We start from the raw sequence: 24,624 nt of genomic DNA, 5'->3' as shown, positions 1-24,624 counted from the left end.
GAAAACAGTAGTGTTCTTGAACAAGTATTTTGCATTTGTTATGTCCTGCTGCTAGCATAGTTAATAAAGTATGTAATAATAAAATAAGAAACTATCAGAGCAAAATAAGAGAACTTATTAATATGATTCAATTTAAGAAAATTGTTACTTCTGGCTTTCACAGCCTATGAATAACATTGTCTGAATACTTCAAGCATGCAGAATCTTTACTGTAGGTCTAGCATAGAAATAACAACATTGCCAAAAGAGAAGCTGGTAAGACATCACCTGCTATCTCTGCATTCATACCCTCTAAAATCACTTACTGTAGTAGTACTTTACTTAGTGGAACTGATGTTGCCAAAATCTTTCAAAAGTAGTCTTTGGACATATTTCTGGAACTAATGGCTGTTTATTCAAACAGAAAATCACAACCCCTAAAAATTATATTTTTCCTTCGGTGTTTCCCCTGTCTTTCCTCTTTTTCCATTGCTTTCCCTCTGTGTGCACACACACACTTTTCATCTGCTGTTCTCTGTATGGGAAACCAAAAGGTTCTAAAAATTCAAAAGCTGGTTCTGAAAAACTGTACAATATTCAGGGTCACTCTCTGGGAGGAAATCTAGAAACATCAAAAGAGTCAGTAAAAATTACAACCTTTTGTTGAGTTGTATTTCTTGTGCAACTGCATCATACCCCTTTGACTCACCACACAGAGTGCGGGTGATTTGCCAGCATGTCCAGATCTTTTTCCTTAGTCATTTCCAGCTGGCTGCAATTCCTTAAATACATGGCTTTGCATGCTGTGCAATTACATATCATCCAGTTCCTATGCTGTCATCCCCAAGATCTTTCGTTTCATTCTGTAGGTTATTTCAGTCCTCTCTGATGTTGATAACATGGCCCATCTTTGACATTGACAAATATTACCTCCCGCATCTTTGTAATGGCAATGGCAAAATTAAATATTAAAGAGAGAGGTAGTCCCAATATCAGACCTTGAAAAGACCAGCTAGGAACCAATTTCCAGTCTTCTCTTTTTGGCACAAATTATCAGTTCCTTAGTTTAATCAGATCCCTAGCTGGCTTATACTTATTGTACTAAACATTTTCCTCAGACTGAAAAACGTCCAACATAAAGTGCTATTTAAACACAGCCGGTCTGAACTACCTGGAATTTCTTATCAAAGAAGATACTAGGATGACCTGAAGGATGTGCTGCTGGTAATTTGCTATGGGATATTATCTCAGTGTCCATTCATCACTTGGTCTTCAGTATTTCTTGCCTTTAAAATGTATCCTAAAGTCTTAAAACCTGTTGAAGATAGACCAACAGGCTCATAGGTGCTTAGATTGCTTTTCTTCCTGTTATTTTCCCGCCATGTGCAGGTTAGCTGTCAACAGCTCCCTGTAGCATTTCTTTCTTATACCTAGGAATCGTAGCGTCATAGAATAATTTGGGTTGGATGGGACCTCCAGAGGTCACCTAGTCCAACTCCCTGCTCAGAGGAGGTCTAATGAGATCAGGTTGTACCCACACGTGTCCAGTTGAGTCTTAAACACCTCCAAGGAGGGAGGGAGATTCCACAATCTCCTCAGCAGCCTGCACCAGCATTTGACCGCTTTAATGGTAAAGATATTTTCTTTATATCTAATCACTTTCCAATGTTCCAACCTGTATCTGTTGCCTGTCATCCTACCATTGTGCACCTCCAAGAAGAATCTGGATCCATCTTTTCTGTACCCTCCGACCAGGTAGTTGTAGATAGCAGTAAGGACTCCCTGCAAGTGTTTTCTTTTCTAGGCTGAACAGGCCCACTTCTCTCTGCCTCTCCTGTTATATCATGTTCTCCAGCCCCCTAACCATCTCGGTGGCCACCCACTGGACTCACTCCAGTATGTCAACATCTTTCTTGTACTGGAGAGCCCAGTACTGGACATTATATCCCAGAGAGGTCTCATGAGTGGGAATGAGAGGTCTTATAGAGGGAATGATCACTTCCCTTGACCTGCTGGCGACATTAATAGAGCCCAGATTGAAGGTAGCCTTCTTTGATCCAAGAACACATTGCTGGTTCATGTGAACTTGTCTACCTGGACCTTCAGATCTTTTTCTGCAGAGATGCTTCCCAGACAGCTGGCCCCAGCCTGTCTGGGTTGCAAGGGGTCATTCCATCCCAGATGCAGGAGTTTGCATTTGCTTTTGTTGTACACCCCAAAGTTCCTGTCAGGCTGTTTCTCTAGCCTGTTCAGGTCCCTCTGATGAGCAGCCCTGCCATCCAGCATGTTGACAGCTCTTCACAATTTTGTGTTGTCTGCAGACTTGCTGAGTGCACTCTGTCCCACTATCCAAATCACTAATGAAGACATTAGACAGTACTGATCCCAGCACTGATCCCTGAGGGACACGAGTAGTTGCTGACTGCCAGGTAGACTTAGCATAAATGGGTATTATCGAAGCCCTGTATGTGCTATGGGCAATTTAAGTTTTGATTCCACTGCAAATGTGTAAACTGGCAGTTACCAGAGAGAACTTCTGATTGATCCTACCTTTTCCTCTGTGTCCTTTATTATACACATTACTGAAAGCTGAGGCAATATTCATGCGGTTTTTCAGGTAATGTTCAAAGCACTCAGCTTGTTTTTTGGCAAATCAAGTCTAGGGCAGTATTCAGTGCATAGGGGCTGTTTGTACTGGGGTATTTCTCTCTGCGTATACTCTCAGAGTGCAATAAAATGTATTACAGTGATCACAGCATGATTGCTGTATCCGTGGTAACTTTAATTTAGCCAGCAGCAGTAAGAATGCAGCAGAGATTTGGTGGCATGCTCTCCGGCACAGAATAGCAGCCATATTAATAGAGCTTGCTATTGTCAGAGATGGCTGCCACATCTTCATGGCAAGCATTAGCAGACCAGCAAGGTAAGTGCCAATGTAATGATATCCCTATTTTGCTGTATAGACATATCATGGCTGCTTCTGTCTGTTGCTATTAAACTGTTCAGCTGCAGCCAGCCTACACATGCCTGATAATAAGGAGTTTCACCTTGTCTTTTGCCACTTTTGGGAAGCAGGACACAGCAGTTCCTCTGTTTTTCCCAGAAGTAAAACAGTAAACGCAATGGCTGCTGAAACCTGGCAGCTGCTGATCAAGTTACCAATTTCTTTTAATACCTATTATATCCATAATGGATAAAGACTGATAGTACAAGATGTATAAATCAATCAGCAGAAAACAAACAAAATCAACTGATGGAAGCAGTGGAAAAGATCTTTGGCATGGCTGTATTTTTGATCTGCTTGCTTCAAGTTGTAAGCAGAACTTCCGTCATATATCTCACTTATTTACATCACAGAACAGTCTATTTTATTACCTTAGGTATTACTTAGCTCTTACGATTTCTCTCTCAACATGCCAGAAGCCAGCAGATCTGAGAGAGATTCATGTATCTTATTCAGGCTTGTAATGAGATCACCAATGGACAAGACAGATACAGTCTACAAAAAGTACTGATTACTTTACTAGCAGTTTCCCAGTGGAGCTCAGTTTGAGCACAAAGTTCTGGGAACACCATTCAGGTTATACAATGTATGTATGTTGGAAATATAAAACATTGGCTAAAACTGAAGAACTTAACTCAAGCCTGAAGAACTCCTTCCAACAATAATTTCTCGTATTCCACATATCAATGTTTTTTTCAAACAAAATATGTACAATTAAAAACATTTTAACAGAATCCATCTGGAGATAATTGAAAAGGCAATCAAAATAAAATACAGCAGTGGACTGAAAACAACGTATTTTTGTAATTGGTAATACTAAATGATCCTTTTTACTATTGTCTCATGAAGGAAAACCAAAAGACAAAAAGCAAGAAGCAAAACTGAAAGCAGAGAATATTATACTACTGTGGACACTTAGGAAACTTTTGGGAGTTATTGTCACAGCCAGAATAACTGGCTGATGCTGAAATAGTCACTTGCCAGAGTAACAAGAATCACTAGCCTAAAAAAAATTTATTTACAGCATATTTTAATATCAGCATTATTGGATACGGGACTTGTGTTCTGTTACCAGTTCTGACAAAGAAGAGAAAGCAATTATAGAGCTGAAACATGTTTGCCATCACTTATATTTGAAAAGCCTTCAAGTTAAAAGTCTGTATGGCACCAGACTGGGCAATGTGTTAAAAGATGTTTAAAATGTACAGGAATAAAGATTGATTTCAAGTCTTCTCTTATAATACTCTTTAACTTCAAAAAGTAGTCAAACTAATCCATATTTGGTGTGAAGTAATATTTCTGCTCTTCGTCTGTTCACAAATTACCTGAAAATAAAATTCTGCAAGATGGCATAGGTATGGGGAGTTTGCTAAGCCTGTAGGATTCTGGGTTAACAAAATAATTTCTCAGCTATACCTGTAACCTGTATCAGAAGAAAGAAACACACAAAGAGAAACTGAAATAATTAGAGGCAAAGCTGAGATACTAGGCGCAGTCTTTTGTTACGCTGCCTTCTTAGAGAGAAAATTTATTGAACAGCTGTTTCAGAGGCACTACCTGGGATCATATAAGATAAAACAATAACCTTGTGGGCAGATCTGTCTGACCTCATCATTTTCAGATTTTTAGAGCAGACAGACAATGAAGTTGTGTCTTCCTCTTCAGGCAAGAAATTCCTCAATATACAACTACTGTTCCGGCTCATTCGAGTCTGAAGTTTCATCTGTGTTTTATCAGGGTGCTCACTAATGAATACCTTTGTGCCTACGTTCTGTTGACTTTGACAGCGAGAACGGTACATAATCACGTGACATATGGGCTGCAACTCCAACAGGAGTTTGTCCTGTAATAACAATGATATCCTGAGGAAAGGCAGAGGCATCATAATTCAGACTCTTTATATTTGGTGGAATGAAGTCTGATCCTTCTTCCCTTTCTCTTAGGGTTTTTTTTCTGGGGGTGGGTGCTAGTTTACACTAAATTGTGCAACTTTAAACCCACTTTGCCAGAGTGCTGTTCTAATCTTTATGTGCTGCTGCCAACTGACACATAGCAAAGTCTTTCAGGGGATGAGATTAAACACACCATGAGTCTCCATTTCTAATGAAAACTCCATGGGAACACCATTGGGATCCCTGCTACTTTGCTGCAAAGTTGTGTGAGCCCATGTGCCATCCCTTTGTGCATTAGGGAGAGAGCAGTATCATAGATACAATGCAGAGTATTCTGCTTTCACGCTTTAGGGCATTCATTGCAAAGAATAGCAGTGTTTTCCTCCTGTCCTCAAAGCCACTTGTTAACCCACCTTCTTTGTTCAGAACTGAAATGTTTAGCTTTAAAACCGGAGAGGAAAACTGTCATTTTTTATTTATCAGCAGTAGGAAAGCTATATGAAATCACCATCTCTTTTAATAAGCTTATTTGTTTAAGCATTCAGAGTGTTAAATTAGCTTTCTCGTCTATATGTGGTTTAATGCCGCACTCATCCATTGGCTGAGAACAAAACAGGGCTTAACACAGTATTGCTTGCTGTGACAAGTGCTGTGATGAATTAGATCTTAAAAGATTGTATTATGAGAGCCAGAATCACAAGGGCCTAAAGTCTATTCAACCCTACACTGACTGGACTATGAACTGCACATTTGTTATAAGAGTAAGTAATTATGTACATGAGAGGGGAAAAAATATGCCCAAGAATGCTGGTGATAGATTTTTTGGGAAAAGATGTCTTTTACCAATTCTGCTGCCTACTTACCATTTTCAATGAGAAAGCTGTTAAGAGGCTGAAGGCTACTACATTTAATCAACAAATTATTCAGTGGAAGAGTTTGAAGGCATACTAAAAGTCTACAGTTACATATTTTCCCCTCTGCAGGGGATTTCTAATTTGCCAGAGTAGAAAAATCAAAAAGAAAACACACTTTCAGTGCATTGTGAATAGGGGCCTCTAACCTCTAAACGTTAGACAGTACCCGTAGAGAAACACAGGTTGTTGTATAATCTGTTAAGAAACAGCATTTGCTCCTCATGTGCAAGCTGTCAAATAAACAAACACATGCAAACAGTACAATCTCACTTTACTCATAGAAAGCTTAACCCATGAACCTGACTGAGACCTATACAGTGGTTTTGCTTTTTTGTGTACAGGCAGTCAGAAAAAAAGACATTTAAGTTTCATAGCACACCCTGTGTAGGTCTGGTTTTAGTTGTCCTTTTTCCCAATTGCACACGGTCCACCCCTAAAGAGCCATAAAGCTTTAAAAGGATTTACCTGAGTTACCTGGCATAGTTGGCTGGTCTGGTTTTGATTGTTCCTTTGAGACACCTCAGCTCATCTTCATAAGTCCCATCTGGCTTGGTTTTCTTTCTCATGCAGGGAGGTGTAGTAAATCTGACACCAGCATAGCTGAGAGCAGAATGTAAGAGGTAGCTTGTTTTTTATCTGTGTCAATTTAAAGGAAATTGTTGTTTTTTTTTTTTAAATAGTCTTTAAACATGTACCTAATATTAGCAGCAGTTCAATGGAACTCAAATATGTATTAAATGTAAGAACGCTTTCTTCATTCAGAACTTGCACTTGGCTGTGGGCAAGAGGCATTCATTGCTATCTGACTTTTTAAAAGGGCTAATTCTCCTCCTCTTAGTCATGCTGATGTAAACCTGAAATAACCCCACTGAGGTCACTGGGGAGATGGCAGAGTCCTCTTTGTGTATCTGAAATCAGCCTACAAAATAAGCACAACCAATATAGGCTACTTTAAAAGCTCTAAGAATCTACTAAGACTGCCATTGCATGCAGGAAAAAAAAAATCACTTAAATGCTGTTTCAAATTCAAAATTTCAATTTCAAATTCAATTTTAGAACACCAGTTTTTGAGAAAAAAATGAAGGATAAATTTCAGTGGCTAATATTATTTTCAAGCTTCTGGAGAGGAATATCAAACTATTGGAAGTGGGGAAGGGAATTGAAAGTCTCAAAATAGAAACCTCTCTTCACTTGAACGCTGTCAGGCAAATAGTCCCCTGGTTTCCTGCAGCTGTGAAAGCAGTGAGAGCTCACTTTAATGACTGTCAGTGAGAGAGAGGCAAGTTGCTCTATTTTCTCCACACTTGGGCTACAGCTCACAATGTGTATAAATGTTTGGTGCTGGGATACAGATCTGAACCCCAGCCCTCCCATAGCACAGACGTGGAGAGGAGGTTCAAATCAGGAGGTGTTTGTAGACCTTTGAACAAGTGACAGACTGAGAGTATTCATGCTCTGCCTGTCTGTCTGGTTGGTAAGGTCCACGGTATGTATTCTTTACCATGCTATACATAAATAAGTAGTTTGATGGATCCCTCAGGCTTTGATCCCTAGGTAGGACCTGTGATCCCTCAGGTATGGTCCCTAATTCATGTTTAAGGGGGCCTGCAGCTTTTTCTGGGTAGCAGTAGTAAAAATCTTCATGTCTTTCCTATATCTGAAAAGGAAGCTCTTAAGACTGCTGCAGCTGGGTCACTCTTCATTTGGGATCATGGGATTAATCAGTTTCTTACTGACAGCTCCATTCATATGAATATGTTTGTTTTCAGACACGTACTTGAGCTAATAAGCATTTGGGCTGTTGCTTGGTTGATTCTTTTCATTACGGGCAATATGACGCTCATGCATACAATTTGTGTTATTTAGGTATTCTCTGCAGTGACCATTATTAAATGGTCTTCTTTTATCATCACACAGTGCATAACTCATTTGTCTCTCTCAACATTCCTGACTTAATACTCTCCCATCTTTTCTTGGTCTTGTCGTGCCCTTGAAATGTGCTAGCTAGCTGTATGCAAAAACTAACAAGACAAAGAAGTCGCAGATTTTCTGGGAAAAAAAAACCAAAACCAAACATGAGTTCTCAGAGTGACAATGATAAATGATTTATACTGGCAGGCACTCTTCATGAACACTGAATGCTGAAACAGTCTGTATTCATGCTAGATAGGGGTGACCTCTAGGACCATCACTTGGTCTGTTGTTTGTTGGTTTAACCTAAAAAAATTATGCTGTCTTTAACATACCAAAAATAAAAGTATTACATTGCCCCTTATGACATATGCAATAAAGGGTACCCTCCAAGTAGCCTTTTTAGTATCTGTCATTTTACAGAGCACTTCAAAAGTTACAGGGTTTTTCAAGCAATCGTCAGACCCACTGAAGTAGATTTTGTTGCCATCCCATTGTAGGTACTGGATCTTCAGCTGTGGGAAGGTGTCATTCTCCTGACCTACTGTCGCATTTCAGCTTAGTATCCTGGCCCTTTGCCTCTTTGGACCGTGTTTGCCACATTTCACACATATCTGAACTGATGGTGGAAATATCCCAAGAGCTGATTGTTGAGAGCCAGTGATGCTATTTGTAGAATATTAAAAGAAGTGATTAATACACAGTTCACTGAGGAAGGTGTCACTGGGCATGGCTGTAAACAAGAAACCTCATATGGGAAAGAAAGAGGTGTTACGGCCCTAAGGGCACTAATGGGCCTTAATATTCCTGACCAGCCTCACCCGGTGCCCCCATCCAAACCCCTGCCCGAGGGCACAGCAACCCATTTAAGCTCAGTCTGGGACCTTCAGGCCCGGCATGAACTATGCTGTTGGGGTGCTGGTCTCTAGTTCAGCTATAGCTCTGCCTTGCCATGGACACCACTGATCTGTGGGCTGACTTTCTGGCTTGACTTTGGGCATGTCTTGTCACTATGGACCTGCCTGTCAATCACTTGTCCTGATTCTGACCTGTGGATTTACTTCCTGGCTTGACCTGCGACCTGCTTCCTCACCACAAACTCACCTGAGGATCTGGGCTGTTGGTTGAACCTGGCCCCCACCTGCGGGTCTGCCCTGCTCCCCTTGCGGGGGTACTGTGGGGCTGGCCCCGGGCGGCTGCTGGCTGTGGTATCGCTCCCCATAGGGAGCAGCTGGCCCTTTCACTCCCCCAGTAGGCAGCTGCAGTTTAGAAGCAGTATGAATGGGGTGTGCACCAAATGAAGTCATCAGTGTCAAAGGTACTTGACTCTAGGATTTCAAAAGCCTGAGGTAAGTAGGTCTTTTTCTGATATCACTTATGCGGCTTTAAATCAGCAGTAACTCTACTGAAGGTAGTGGAACTATCGCCCTATGTAAGAAGTGCTACTAAATTACATTTTCAGAGGAAAGAAGGGGAGCCTTAAAAAAAGGAATATGGAGACAACTTTAACAGATAGCCCTAGAATTCAGGGAAATAAGGACACTTATGACCTGTGAGTCTGTAGTAACGTATTACTAAATCATTAACAAAACTTGAACAGCAAGAAACTGTAAACACCTTACCAAATCATGATTCTTGGGTCTGCCAATTCTATTTCATGTTCTAGCAAAAATAAAGATCTGTTTAGGGCTTTACTAGCGAGGATTGGACCTAATAGCTTTTTCTTTTTCTCCTAGGAAAAATGATATTAGAAATGGGCTTAGGAATTCACATCTGGGAGAGGGCCCTGCTTGATAGTTTCTCAGCTGTTCTGAGCTGCCTAAGCAGTGTAGAACACTCTGGCCCATTACCTCAGTATTGAAGTAAGCTTATTGGGATCTAGAAATTCTTTCTTAAAAGTCCATGCATCTGACTGTGTGCATGTTTATTTTCAGCTGCTATTTATTTCCCAGTTTCTGTTCTATTTCAGTTATATTGTCAACAACTAATTCTGATGAAGCTCTGGCTTTGACCCCTGAAGCTTCAGCTGTGCAGTATCTGAAACCTATACATGGAAAAGCAAAGCATTCTAGTCCCTTAAAAAAGGCAAGGGAAGGATTAAGAATTAACTGGCTAAAGAGTTCATAGGTATAGAGTAGAATGGGGATTATTTTTTTTTCTTTTTCTCTCCCCAGAATGTACTAAGTGAAGATCTGTAAGAATAGAAGAAGCTTAAATGACCTGAAAGGAATCAGGCAGTGTTACAATTGCAGTTTCCTTATCTAGATCTTCTCAGAATACTGTCACTTGCCTGCTCATCCCTGGTGTTCACAGCGGGGTCATCCAGGTTGAATCAAATATTAAAATATGGCTTTTTCTCTTCCTTGTCTGAAAGCAAGTTCTCCTAGGGTTGGAGGTACTCTTAAGGTTACCATATTTGTTCATTTGACAAACCTTAAAGTAGTGAGGAGGAAATGAATACTTGAAATCCTCGCCCTATGTGGGCGTAGAAACAGAGAAGCCCGGCTTAGCCACACTGACTGCTTTTCCTCTCTCACGCTGAGAAAACACTACACAACTCATTCACTCTCTACATTCTACCCACTTTCTTATTTACTCCTACAACACTGGAGAAGTGCCTTCTGTATGTTAATGCAGAAGAATTGAGCCCTAAAAATGTGGTGTATTCCTGACATGAATATTAAATAAAGTTAGAAATAAATTATATTGAAGTGTCTGGCTTTATATCTGCTTAGCACGTTACTATTCCTGCCTTGGAGCAATTGTATGTGTCCATACTGGAAGCTCATCTGATACAGCAGTATGTGCATGTATATGTGTAGAAGCAGCCTTCTGCTGATTCACAATATATCAGTCAGTGTTAATTTTAAGTAGTAAGGATTAAAAGTTTGGGAAGGTGGATGTTGCGGTGCTATTTATCTTTACTTAAGCTAGGACATGGCTCCAGACTATACATGTCTTGCATTCTCAGCCAATGGATTTGTTCCCAGAAATAGGAAGCTAAGATACTCAGATACCAAAATTATTTGGTGTTATTCATACTTCAAGTAGCAATGAGTTAATATTCTTATTTAAATGTTGTTTCTGGTATACCCACCCATGTTATCTGTATTCATGCATACATTCTTTCCTAATGGAACATCAGGTCAGTATGCCAAATGCAGCTGTACCTGCTGGCTTTAATGCAAACCGGTGTTACTGACTATAGGCTAAGGAGACTGACGTGTCCCGTTCCATATGAATTTTTTGACTCCCTGGTGACAAAGGGTACAGTATGAATAATGTTTGTATGTCAACATGAGCTTCTATGTGTGTCTTCATTAAGTATTCCAAGGCATTTCTCATCTTCAGATTTTGGACAGCAGTATGGGAGGTAGATTTACTGTATGGGTGCCCTTGGCATTGGTTTTAATAGAAAGACAACGACTAAGGAGGAATAGCCATCCCTTTTTGTGTCTGGCTGGGGCCCCTCATGAGCAGGTTTGAAGCATGTCAGAGAATGGGCTAATAAGGCAGTTGGCAGTGATAATGTCAGTGCTGAGGGCTTTTTTTCTAGGTAGGTTTCCCTAATTAGACTTTTAAAGTTGGCAGTTTCCCTGAGAACTAAATACAACAGGGAAATAATATAATGTGCTTAAAATTCACCTAGCTTCATGGACAACTCTTTAGTTCTGCTCACCAGAGGGGTCAGAAGTCTTCCCCAGCAAGGTACCTGGGTGTTCCTCAGGCGCAGGGAAGCGTTCAGACACTCTAAAGCCAGTTTTGCTGGCATCTAACCATCTGGTCCCAACTCACCCAGCAACAGAAGGGCTAAAAGCTGTCACTCTGAATAACTTTACTGCCTACCACTTTGGCAAGTTGAGTCTGAATTTAACTAAAATCACAGCTTGCAGCAAGAATATTTATGAACTAGGAAACCCTCCTGTGAGTGTATAAGGGCAATTTTATACATACATATATATATTTCCACACCCCCTCCCCTTCCTCCTATCTCCATGTAAGCAGCACAGCAATGCGGCCACCCTGGTTGCCTAGGAAGCCGATTGCTGCTCCTAAGGGATTTGTTTAAAATTCCAATCCAGATTCTAGTCAGGTTTGTGAGACCCTGGGAATGGAGCTCTTGAAGTGGTGGGTACTTTCCATTTTTTTCCCTCTCCTCAGCTCCTCTGGACTGAGAGAAGGCAGCTGTGCTGCTTTGCTAGACAGAGCAGCTGGACTTGGTTACCCCTAGAACCAATTAAGTGCTGTAAGAATGCATTGCCTTATTCCGGGGAGGCAGAAGGAGCTGTTTGGGATCATAAATGACAGTGGAGAGTAGTTGTGTATGGATGCAGTTATTTTAAGGGTTGTTCTTGAGGCTTTTTCTGAGCACCTGCTGCCTCTTTGGGCATTTGTACTTTCATCTGAGTTGTTTGAAATGCAAATAAAAGCAATGATACATATTCAGACAATCTGAGACCTGTGTTTCAGAGGACTATGCTAAACCCCTTGTGGAGTTTCTTTTCAGAAGCTAATCCTAGTGGAAAATTACCAAAGAGAGCTTTAAATAGGTGAAATAATAAGCTAGCCGAATAGTGCACCTACTAGGGTGGCAAAGGTGGGTGCTCTCTCCAAGTCGGTTTCCATCTCATAGCCCTACACTGCTCATTACTATTTGGAGAGGCAAAGCGGAGTGATTTAAGAGCAAAGTTCCTTAACATTTAATTTTGCTTTAGGGCTGTTGTTCAAGAAGTTGTCTGTCACATCTCATTATATGTGCTATTCAAACTTAGATAGGTGTTCAGAAGAACACCTGGATAAAAATCTATGAATAGAAGAACCGATTATCAATGTAACCAATACTCATTAAAAGAGATCTTAGATGGTAACAAAAGCTAGAGTTTGAGTCACTTGTTTATGCTCTCAAATGAGTGTAGGATCTTAGTTAAAACTGCTTTGAAGTGTGAATTATGAACAGGAGCTCTTTGATCAGAACTCGTGTATGATGACTCGTCATAAGGCATTATGCCAAAAAAAGAAGTCACTTAAGCTTCCTTTCTAGTGGCACTGAGTGAAATGAGAGCTATGGTTCTCATACTGTGTCTTATACTGGCATGTCCATACTGAAGAAATTTGGCTACAAAGACTATTGCTGAACCTCTGCAGAGTGGAAACAGGTGTTTGGTTTTCTGTTGGGGAGAAATCAGCAAAGCATGGTATGGGTATTTTCTTAGCATACTCATAAAGTCTATTTATATTGCACACATTCCTCCATGAGTGTGGTCCCACACAGACTTCCTCTTTCAAAAATTTCAGCCCCAAATTTAGTTTGTGGTTTCTGCTGCTTGCAGTAATTTCTCCATAAAGAAGTGACAACAAGCTCTTTTCTTCAAAATATGACACCCTCTTTACACATTTAGAAAAAGCACAATTGGAATGTGATGTGCAATATTGCCATTTGGTGATACCTATCCCACGAACACTAAAACTACCTTCACAGGTAGCTGACTGCATTGTCGTCGAGTGACTTGATTAACTGGTCTTTGTTATTCTGCCATGCACTGGCAATCCTCTTGTGACTGTGTAGGGTCCTGCTGGGATAAAATGTGGACCTGCTGGGATGAGATGCCTGTATTTTAATCCCATGGTTAGTAAGCATCCAGCTGCATGACAGTGGGGCTTGGAAAAGGAAGGAGGAGGAAGTAATGGGCCGAACTAACTATTCGAGTTCTATTTGTTCAGAGCTCCTAATTTATGTTTGAAAATCCTGCAACTAAATCAGATGATTTTGCAAATGAAGGAGTATTATATACCTGGTTATAGTCCAGGACATAGTCATATGCAAACAGCAGTCTTCTGTGAACTCTGAAAAATAAACAGGTTTTTTTATGATGCTATCCAGAAGAAAGGGGAATATTGGCAAGTACAGCCAGACAAGGCATCTTCTGCTGTGTCTGTTTAATACCACCTAGAAACAATGTAGAATTTGTAATTATTATTTGGGGTTTAATCAACCAGTGAAAGAGTAGAGGAAAAATAATGAAATATGTGGTAATATTCCTAGTATGTACTTTAATTGCTGATTGCTTGATTACTGCTGAAACTGATGAGGCTGAGTGTGATATTATCAGGAAGTTAAGCCTGAGAGCAAGAGATGAAAACATAACATTGAACATGAACACGATACACTGCAAAACAGCATGTTTGAGGGTTGAATTGAGTGACTCCCTGCAGAGATAATTTAAATGCTGTAAAGTCATATATGTAGAAATGCTGATGAATAAGATAATAGGCAGCCTCTGAAGAAAACAGGAGCTGCTGTAATGCAACAGAAGAGTTACAGAAATCTGGGCGAGTGGCTGCGGCACCATATCTAGAGCAATGGTTATGACATTATTAAAAGATTCCAAAAGATCCAGTGAGAGTTGGAGTGAGGTAACTTAATGGGTAACAATATTGGCATCCCAGGAGGTTGTAGGGATATAATGTTGAAATATACAGAAGTCCTCAAGGCACTCAGAGCTATAAAACCAGGGCTAACTTTGTCCGGCATTGGACAGATATGCCATATGACACTTGGAATGACGCAGGAACATGCACAAAGCAAATGAAAGAGGTGACATCAGACTTCAGGTATGTGGTAGCAAAAAGCAGGCATAAATAACTGTTTTCAAAAGGGTTTCCTTCCAGAACTGTCAGCAGTTTCTTTAAATCCTTAAAAGCAGTAGGACTGAGACACAAAGCATCTCAGTCAGTAATTAGCAAACTGAAAACAGTGCTTGCTAAGAATGGGGTATTGTCAGAAGCAACCTTTTGCTAGATAAAGAGTAAGGACTCTCTAAAGCATTCAGGCATGTAGCTGAGAAATGCAGCCAAAGTCAAACAATGGAACTGAAAGAATGATTCAGACCGCTGAAACTCTTGTGTTCTTGAAAGAAGAAAAAAAACACCCTACAAATATATAGGGCCTGAAACTGTTAGAGTGAAGAAGTAACCCTAGAACTGAAATACCTTATTCAAATATTACCTCGTATAAAATACTCACATAGTTCAAATGTACAACCCTCCTTTATGAGCAAAACTGACTGCAAACTTGTCTGTAGAGCAGTGACTTGCTTCGCTCTCTTCCCACTCCCTTGTGCTTATGTACTTTGCTCCATTGCTGTCACAGCTTCTAGGAGCAGTAGCTGGGATCTAGCTGGTATTTTGATTCAAGTCTTTGGGCTTACTTCTGGTTCTCATTTCTTTCAAAAGTATTAGCTGTTGGATTAAACAGAGAATTGAATTAATTTATACTGTAAAATGTAACTGATTGTGTACTATGTGTGTTAGAATTTGTCTGCAGGAGAGCCCTGATCCAACCCTTACCTTCTCCCAAGAATCTCCTGTTCCAAAACTCTGGCAAACAGAAGGATGTGTAGTTGCTCTGACTCTGTGACTAGAAATGAAGGAGGGGGAGGGGAAAAAAACCTACCACCCAGTTGGAAACTGTTTGTTTTTTTCCTTAAAAAAAAAAAAAAAAGCACCAGGATGAGGATCAATCTAAGTAAACTATAAAATTAGAACTGTCCTCCCTGGGTGATGGGACTGTGTTTCACCATGACCTATCCTCTGTTATTCAGGTTGTCAGCTTACCTCTTGGGATTGAGGTCAGACCGAGGAACACTACAGTGTTTTGACCACATATAATCGTGGATTGTCTCAGTAGCAGCTGGTGGATGCTAGTGAATGAGCTCACATTTTTAGCATCCATACATGTTCATGGCTACTGTTTGGTTAATGCAACAAAATTTTTGTTAGTTCATAGCTAATTCACTCTACTGTAAGGACATCCTTACCATACTTGCCCAAATTCTGATGATACATGATAGTTGCAGTATGAGAAGTTCATTGGATGAATAACAGCACGTAGAGGAGAAAGTAGGTCCAACTGACGAGATTATCGAGTGAAGTGATATGGGACTGTGCATAACTCCAAGACTCCTCCAAAGACAGTAGTTACAGTTGCTCTGCCCTGCAAGTATTCAGTTTCTCTCCTCCAATTTCATCTTTAAAATCCAAGTGTATGGAGTTTCTGCAGAGAAATTTTCAGGCTATTAACAACTTTTGAGTACATAGTCTTTTGTATTATAAATATCATAATGACTTTATCTCTAACGAAGTTGATTTCTTTTGTGTGTATAGACAACCATATTTTATTCTCCAAAGCAAAAACATTCTGTGAAGAAAATTAAATCCTTTTATTACATGGAGAACAGATTGACAGTTCCTGACTCCCAAATCCTTTGTGAATTGCACTTTGTTCTGGACAGAGGTGGAAATGTAACTGCCCTGGTAAGCATTTGGTATCATGCTAAATCATTGTTTCCATATGGAGATGATTTTTCTGTAAAGTACACATTCTGCTTTCTGGGTAGGGAAAGGCCGGATCTCTTTGTGCTGATGTCAGGCACTATGCAATCCTAACGTGCCCTGAAGTGGTCTAGTGAACAGCAGTCAGAAGTCTCACTGTTCCACACCTAGGGTCCCATAATTTGTCTGCTGCTCTTCTGCAAACCATTCTTTTTCAGATGGTCGGCACTGGTTTTCTAACAAATAAGATCATCGTTGTGATGGATTAGCTCTAATCTGATGTGATGCTGGTAGCAGGGAAGACCAGCAGCGTCTGTGTATTTGATGGGTAGCTGTCAGTTGGCAGGCCAGCCACCATGCTGCTGAGCATCTCTGGGCATGGTTTTTAAAGAGCAGCAGTTGGTAAAGGCCCTGGTCTTCTGATCTGCAGATGGATGACCACTTTCCACATCACTGTGCAGTCTGTTGGTTAGAACTAAATTAATTCCTACTTCTTATCCCCAAAGGAAAGAAGATGGAGAACCTCAGCACATTTCCAGGTGAAATCATACCAGTCAGGCAAAAGTACTAGTCTAGCTAGAAAAACATGCCCCATCTTTTTGCTAGGCAAGTTCACTCTGTGGATGTGCAGTATCAAAGCAAGCAGATTTGGCTCCATGCTGCTGTTTACAGGGCAGCGACCACCGGTCGCCACGACCCAAGAGTAGATGCCACGCAGATAAGTAGCTTGGCTGGCAGAGCAGCATGACAACGCAGCTGGAAGCTGGCAGAAGTATCCAGGGTTGCAGGTGGAACCACACGAGTATGTGAACCACATATGCTCCTTGAGGTGACTCCTGACTGCAACAAAAAAACCCTACAGCCATTTGCCATAAACGCTGGTGCCAAATGCTTGGTGTCAGTGCATCTACTTTGATCACCCAGTATTTGCATAGGTTCTGCATAGACATGTTGAAGTAGGTGTGTGAAGGGAATTAAGGCATTCCCCAAATCTGCAGAATTAATTTTAGAGTCTGTTTTGGGGATACATGAAAAATTGGTGTATTTGAAAGATGATCGGCTTGTAGGATTAAACAAGCGTTCCCGCTGATAAAGAAGAATCTGCTCCTGTGAGGGGAAAGGCTGATTAGCTGGGAGCTTCTTTGTTGGCAACAAATCCTGGCAAATACTTTGCAAGTTACGAAATGACTTCACTTGCATCAGTTATACAAGGGAATATGTTTGTTTTATCTTTTTTATTGAAATTCGTGGAATTCTCCTTTGACAAGGACTTGAAATTGGCGTTTCTTACAAAGGGCCACGACAACTTCCAGCTGTACTCCCCGGTAAGTTAAGTATGAGAAGAATTCGCGAGCGGGGTCACTAGCAGCCGCGTTAGATGTTTGTGCCGCATCTCCAGGGAACTCAAACGCTGGAAGCAGCGGGCAGCTGAGAAACGGGGCGGTGATGCGGGGGCAGTCGGAGTAGCTGCCCGCTGCTGGTCACGGAGCCTCTCGCTGGTCGCCCGCAACTGCGGGCATGAAAGAAGTCCCCCTCAGAGGGCTGACACCGCCGGGCCCCTTGGCGGCCGGCCCGGGGACCGCGTGTGCCGCGGGCAGCAGCGGTGCCCCCCCCGCCCCGCCCGACGCCGGGCCGCGGGAGGCGGGGTGCGGGGGCCGGGGGCCGGGGGCCGGGCAGGTCCCGCTGCCGCCAGCGCCGCCCCGCGGGGCGTCACGGCGGGCGGGGCCGGGCGGGGCGGGCGCCCCCCGCGCGCGGCGGGCGTTGGGCGGCAGGGGGCGCCGGCGGGCGGCGCGGGGCGGTGCTGGCAGGAGTCGGGCGCTGGGCGGGCTGCCCAGCCGGAGCCGTGGCGTGGCGGCGGGCAGCGGCTCCGGCCCCGGCCGAGGAGGAGGTGCTGAGCGCGGCGGGGCAGGTGAGGGGGCGCTGCGGGCGGGGGTGGCCCCCCCCGGCCGGGCGGGTGGGACGGCGCCCTGGCTGCGCTGCCCGGGAGCGCTCGGGCTGGTGCCCCGGTGCGAGCCGGCTGCATCTGCCGTGCTTCCCTCCCCCTGTTAAATACTCGGCGGCTCCGGCGGGCGGTCGCTGCCGACGCCTGGGGAGAGAGGGGCTGCGGCCCGGGCGTTTACGGCGCGGCGGGAGCGGCTGCCCCGTGCCCGGCTCCGAGGGCCGGGAAGGGTCCGCTCCGGTCCCGCCTGCCCCGCGCACCGGGGAGACCTGGGGCAGCAGAAGCGCCGCGGGCAGCGGCGGTCTCGGCCGGGCTGGCTGAACCGGCCCGGCGGGCGGGGGCTCGGCCGGCGGCGAGCTGCCCCCGCGCCCAGCCCCGCCGCCGCCGCGAGGCCGCGGCGGGGAAACTTTGCCTCCGGGTGGTACCCGCTGGCGGGCACCCAGGGCGCGGTGCCCGGGCTGAACTCGGCGTGTGCCCGCCGTCCCTGCAGTCCGGCGGCTTCAGACCGTCCGTGCGTGCACGCATCGTGCGAGGCAGGAGCCCGAGACGGGCTCGTCAGTCCCTCGGCGTCCCTGCGATGACAGACTTCGTATTTACCAGCCTGGGCTGGCAAATAACACAGTACTGTTGCAGAGCTGCTGTGCTTCTCCGGTGCGCTGGTACTTTGTCGTCTGTTGTTGGCTGATATACTGTGGCTAGAGTGGAGTAACTTACTTGAATTTATCTTTTTTTTTGATGCCTGTTGTCTTTAGTGCATCTGATAGCGGTCCCTGTCATCATATATACTTTAACCTAAATATTTTTAGAGCCTCGAGCAGGCTTCTTAGTGTATTTCTGCACTGCAGGTTCCTGAAGAATAATCCTGAACCTTTTGACAAGCATGGACTTTTCATCGGAAGTGTGTTCTGACACGGAGGTCGTCTTGGCCTGCATGCAGAACGTTGCACTTTAAAAATAAAAATCTGTGAAATTGTTTTTTAAAATGCTGGGAAGTAAGGGCTTAAACAGTGTATTTGTAAATACCATAACCTGGATTTCTGGGCAGATCACTTTACATAAAGGCTGGGACAATGGAAATGACAGGGTGGGAAGAGTGTGTGTGATGACCTTATAAGCCTTTTATTTTGTCTGGCATTATAGTCTGAGATGAGCATCTAGTTCAGACCTTAGATTTTCCCTTTTACAAATTTTACAAATATGGTTTCATGTGGATGAAAAAAACTACACGGTAAGTGGCTCTATCCTTGAATAACTGCAAAAGCTGTCACATATAATAAGTTATTGTGCCAGTATTACAATAGTAATGGGATATTAAACCAACACATTTTGGCAGTAAGTAGCTGTAATACTTATGCCCTGTTTTGACGTCTGTAGAAGGAGGATTAGCTCAGACAGAATTTGTAGTGGGAGGGTGTGAGTGGGATGAAAAGCAAAAGCTGCTTAATTTTAATCTTCTCAAAAAGGTAACTAAAAGTAGCGCACGTGGTTAAAACACATATGCTCCTCTCTCTAATGGCTTTTAATTGTAGTCTCTTAAATATTTTATGTAAACTCAGTAGTGCTGAAACATTAATTTTTATAAGATTCAATACGTACTAAATGAGCCCACTGTTCTGCAAAAAAGGAAGTATTGAGGAACTGCAGGGTCTCGTGTGAAGGTCAGACAACAACAGAGCTATAAAACTGCATTGGTGTAACTAAACCTATGTATCTGGACCTATGTACCTAAGGAGAGGTGTACCTCTGGTTAGACTTCAGGCATTTAGTTATATTGTTTCAGTTTCATAGTTGTGAACTTGCTTTTCTCTAACAGCCTTCATTTGTCTTTTGGGCTTTTTTTAGTTTAAAAAGCGGGCACCTTGGAATGAATGCACACAAAAAGCGGTGCTTCGCTGTGTGTGCAAAACTACTGTCCCCCATGAAGTTTGCTTTCTCCAGTGGTTTTACAATGAGATGTATATTTTAACATACATATCTTCCCTCACGACCTCCTTAGACGAAAGAAACCTTAAGCGTCCTGTGAGGTTTCTTATGTAGGTCTTTGTTCATTTTCATAATCTCATAGGAGACCTTTGAAACTAGACTTTGGTTGAATTTTTCTGAATGTTTTTTCTGCTGAAGTTGCAGGTTTTTTGTGTTTTTGTTTTGTTTTGTTTTTTAAGTTATAAAAGCGTTGTCTCTTAAGTGTATCTGTATATTATTGCTGGAAAGATGAATGATGAATTCATGTGGTCCTAAGCGTGGCTTTTATCTGGATTTACGGTCAATTCTAGTTGCATATTCTCTTCTTCTCCCCAAGGTTTTTATTCTTTTTTAACTAAAAAAATATTGGCAATTAATATGCAAAAAAACACCGGGAGATGTGTATTGCTCACAAACACACATCAAGTGAGTGCAGAAATGAAATGTTAAGCCACCTACTAACATATGCTTTATCGTTTAGATATGATTAGATTTATGCTTTATGATGGATGCTACAAAGGAGGTGGTGGTACCTTAATTGTTCAAGAGGGTGGTGTCTTCAAGTCTGCCTCTACCAAAGTGAGGAAGGTGCTCTCTCAAGGAGTATTGGGAAGCGCACACACAACATGCAGCTATTGCTTTAGGTGTTAAAGAAATCATTTGGTGAAGGAAGTATGAGAGGATCGAAGAAGATTGAGTTTGTTATAGGTAATACAGGAAGGTTTGGGGAGTTACTGGTGGGTGCGCAAGATAGTTACTGATGCGATGCACGAAAAAACCAGCATGGCAGCTCAACTGCACTGGCAAGCACTTGACTAGCACACACAAACGCTGCTAGACAGCAGCCTCAAGGGTGAGGAAAGATTTGCTTAAAAAGAACCTCAATGGTCCAAATGTTGGACAAACAGAGTGGTTTGGGTCAAAACTGTTCAAGCAGTGTGTCACATTTGGAAAGTGTTTGAACATAGCCTTTAATCTTGACTCGCTGGGAGAGGGAATCGGCAAGTGAGCTGTGCATTGATTCACAATCAGAAGGTTGTATTTAAAAATACTGTAGCTTTGGTGATAAATTATATATAAAAATGAAAACTTAAATTGTGTAGCAAAAAGGGAATAAATGCCAAATGCCTGGGAGGAGACTTCAAATGTAGATTTCATGCAAGATTTCTACTTGCATGGGTTTTAGTGTCCTGGTAATTTTACTGGAATTGTACTAAAATATTGCACTGCTGATAAAAAGATTGTGCTTTAAAATACATATTTTTTTTTCTTCTTTGAAATACTTTCCAAAATGCTTTCTGTAATGAATGCAGGCCAATATACGGTATAAATGACACAGAAATAGAAACGGTTGATCATAAAGCTACATACAGGATGATGATGACTGAAGGATTATGTAGCAGCTTTCCAGAAAGATAGTAGAAATGTCGTACAGACCATGACACGCTTCATGTTCTGTCAAAATCTGGCTGCACTTTGGTGGAACCCAAATGGAGTCCCCTTAAGCAAGCATTTGTTTCTGCAAGCCATTTAGGGCAGAAAGTTTTGCAAATTTTATTGTCTAAAACATTATAGTGGAGGATACATGCGTCTTGAGTTATGTCTACCCAGGAGCACGTGAGCTTTGCTCGTGTGGCTTGCTTTGTGGGATTGGGTTTAGGTTAGAATTCAAAATTAATATTCTTGTTTGCCTTAAAAGTATTAGGTGGTCTCTGATTACAGCTGGTGAGACGTTTTCTTGCTCAGTGAAGAAATAAAGAGTGGGAAGGTGTACTGTGACAATCAGTGTTTATGATTATTTTTAAAAAATCAGATAATGTCATTTTACTGTGTTCAGAGAATGCCTGAATCATAAATGTAATGGTTCATCCTAAGCAGCAAAAAAGAGCATTTTTTTCATTGGGCAAGATGATAATAGGAACGTTTTCCAGGAGGGCTACAGAGGTGGATGGTGTGTAATTCTGCACTAAGTGGTTCTGATGACAGGCAAAGGATTCAGAGGAAGAGTGACAGGCTATTCTGTATTGATTAGAGAGGTAAACTGGGCATTGAAAAGCTAGATAGCTGGCATATTTCTTAAAAAAGAATTGATTTTTGGAAGCTGATATAATTAGGCTTATTTGTGCCACATGGTAAAGACATTGTTCAGAAATGCTGTTTGGAAATACTAATTATTGACTGTTTTCCAGCTGTTTCATCCATAGTTTCTACAGCCACCTTAAACTTTTTCATGTGCCAAGCATGAGGTCAGTTTCCCCCGGGGAGTTGTCACATGATTCATGGCCTCTCTTGTGAAAATAAAAAAATAAACACCATAACTTTGTCTCAATGTCTGCTGTGATGAATTCCACGATTACTTACGTAGTGGAAGTTACTGTACTATGTTTTCCTAATGCTGATAGTCTCTGGTGATAAAAGGGAGGCCCTGTGAATACCTGGTACACTCTGTTGTTAATGATTATTTTAAAAGGACAAAGCAATGCTGACACTGGATCTTGTACTTTGCCATGTTTTTCATGCTTTGTTCATCTTCCTCACATCTATGGTTATGATGTTGGTTTGCTGATTGCCCCTGAAGTAGAAGTCTGAACACAAGCTTGCATTTCTGTCTATGAAGACTTTTGGGTACCTTCATGAGGAGCTTCTGTTGGGCCAGTAAATTGTGAAAACAACTTTGTGGAACTAAGCAACAAAAATGTGGGCAGTGAGCCTTTCAAATGAAATGCTAGGACATCGTGTTTAGTGCCAGTGCCGTTTACCTAAACCTATATTTATTTTTCCTTTTCAAGAAGTAACTCGTCTGCTTGCACCTTTGTGATCAGGTTGTCTCTAACGGTAAGATGGTGTGTTTCTAGGGGTTAGCTTGTGCTGCTGCTGTGAGGATCGAGGAAAAAACCAGGCACGCCCTTTTGCCAGCAGCACAGCAGTTTTCCCAGTATGTTGCCTGTGTTATTCCCCATTTGGCTGTCCAGCAGCCAGGCAAGTTGGCAGTTGTACGAAGCGTTTTGGGGAAGAAAGGGCAGCAGAAAATGCTGACTGTCTGCTAACGCATCTGTGTAATCACCATTTTGGGGTTAGATTGCAGGAAGATGACAAAATTGCTGAATAAAGTCCGTTTGGTCTTTTTTATTTTTATTTTTTTTTTTTTTCTCTCTCTGGTATGAGCTGCCAGCTGTTGGTGCTGCAATGGGTAACAGTATAACCTGTGGAGAGAAACAAAAGTTTTCCATTTGGAAGACAGGAAACAGAAGTGTACATTTACGCCGTAATTTTGAATCCTTGTGATTGTATAGAGGTGGTTGAATATGGAAGTGTTGGGTGACCTGGCATATGATGATGGGATGGAACAGATCTCATAGCAGGGCCATAGTCAGGAGAAAAAATATTTTGGGATGAGGGTCAAAATATAGCTTGAGCACAAGAATAGAACAGAAATGTTCCTGTTCAGAGGCATGTTCAAAGGTTTATATCGGAAATGCATGCAGAGGGGAGTGTTATAGTAGGAGAGGGAATTGTTCAAACAATTAAAACTGTAAAAAGTAAAAGCTTAACTGGAAAAAAACCCCGTATAACGATTTAAACACATTAACTGCTTTGCCTTTGTGTGCTCTTTAGAGCTGTGATGTTATCTGATCACCCACTGGCTGTGATCTGTGTGTGATTAGGATCTATACTCATGCTATTACGAGCATATGGTATACCATTTTAAAATTTTAAGTTTAAAATAATTTTTAAACAGCACATTCTGGTGCTGTTTTTTAAGAATTATTTAATTGTCTGTATGTTCTGGAGTGGTTTAGCCACCAATTAAGATTCAGTTCTGGCCTGGAGCCATCAAAATCATAAGGTTTCTTTCAAGTTTCATAATAATGTTAAAAAAAGAGTTGCTCGGTTTCCTTTAAGGAAGTAAAATAACTTCCTTTGTTTTTGTTTTTACTTTCCCTGCAGTTCAGAGACGTGTATGACCTATCATTGCGTAGGAAAAGGAGTAGGAATATGGTGACATTCCTGAAGTGGATGATGAAGAGTTGGGCTTGTGACAGTTTTTCCTAGATATTAAAACTTTGTTTCCACAGGGCCTTCAAAGTGACGTGCTGGACTCGTGGGTTGTTACTGACTTCAACTTTTTTCAGATTTCTATGGAGTAATGTATACAGCTGTAGGACACTGACCTTATTTCCAACCAAAAAGAGGTAGTCAAGGCCAGATCAAAGCACTTATTGAGAAGTTTGTCTCAATGGAAGCATGTCTTGAACTCAGGGTTTAAATGGACCAAAAGAATCCAAAGTTAAGGACACCTACTCCTTGAAATATTTCATGCTCTCATACATTTGCTGTTCCAACAAGTAAATCGATGAGACCTGTAAAATCATCATAGTTGGAAAACCAAAGCCCAAAGCATGGAAACTTTCAACAATTCCTAAAAGGAATATGAAAATGAGAGATGTATTAAGGTAGCAAAGGAATTGCAGTCATCTTTTCAGTACTTATAATTTGGGCATGCCATGAAGTCTGACTTTTTAAGAACGGGAATGGTTTGTGATCCAAAGTTATTTAAGACTGTTTAAAGCTTTGTAATTTGACAGATTTTATTATAGACTGGATTTTATTGATAGACTTAACACAACAGTGAAGCTTCTCTGTGGTTTGAAAGGAAGTGGTCCATGCTGTATCATGTTCTGTTCAAAATGC

General features: G+C 41.9%; 1 protein-coding gene across 4 annotated transcripts in view; it reads left to right on the top strand.

The window, feature by feature from the left end:
* The window catches only part of PXYLP1 (2-phosphoxylose phosphatase 1), an 87,779-nt gene that overhangs the window by 12,301 nt on the left and 50,854 nt on the right, over window positions 1-24,624 (top strand). The window contains exon 1 of one of the 4 annotated variants that reach the window (XM_087739854.1): window positions 17,811-17,940. The exons of 1 other annotated variant lie outside the window; for it this stretch is intronic. The gene's annotated coding sequence lies outside the window, so the exon portion shown is untranslated. Of the gene's footprint in view, window positions 1-17,810; window positions 17,941-18,577; window positions 18,622-24,624 lie in introns of those variants that run through there. 2 more of the 4 variants (XM_087739857.1, XM_087739858.1) reach the window with 2 other exon arrangements.

Source organism: Nipponia nippon, unplaced genomic scaffold (genome assembly GCF_047370975.1).
Source record: "Nipponia nippon isolate SJK-2023a ecotype South Korea unplaced genomic scaffold, ASM4737097v1 scaffold_7, whole genome shotgun sequence".
Taxonomy (NCBI): Eukaryota; Metazoa; Chordata; class Aves; order Pelecaniformes; family Threskiornithidae; genus Nipponia; species Nipponia nippon.
This window is presented reverse-complemented; position numbering and strand designations above follow the sequence as displayed.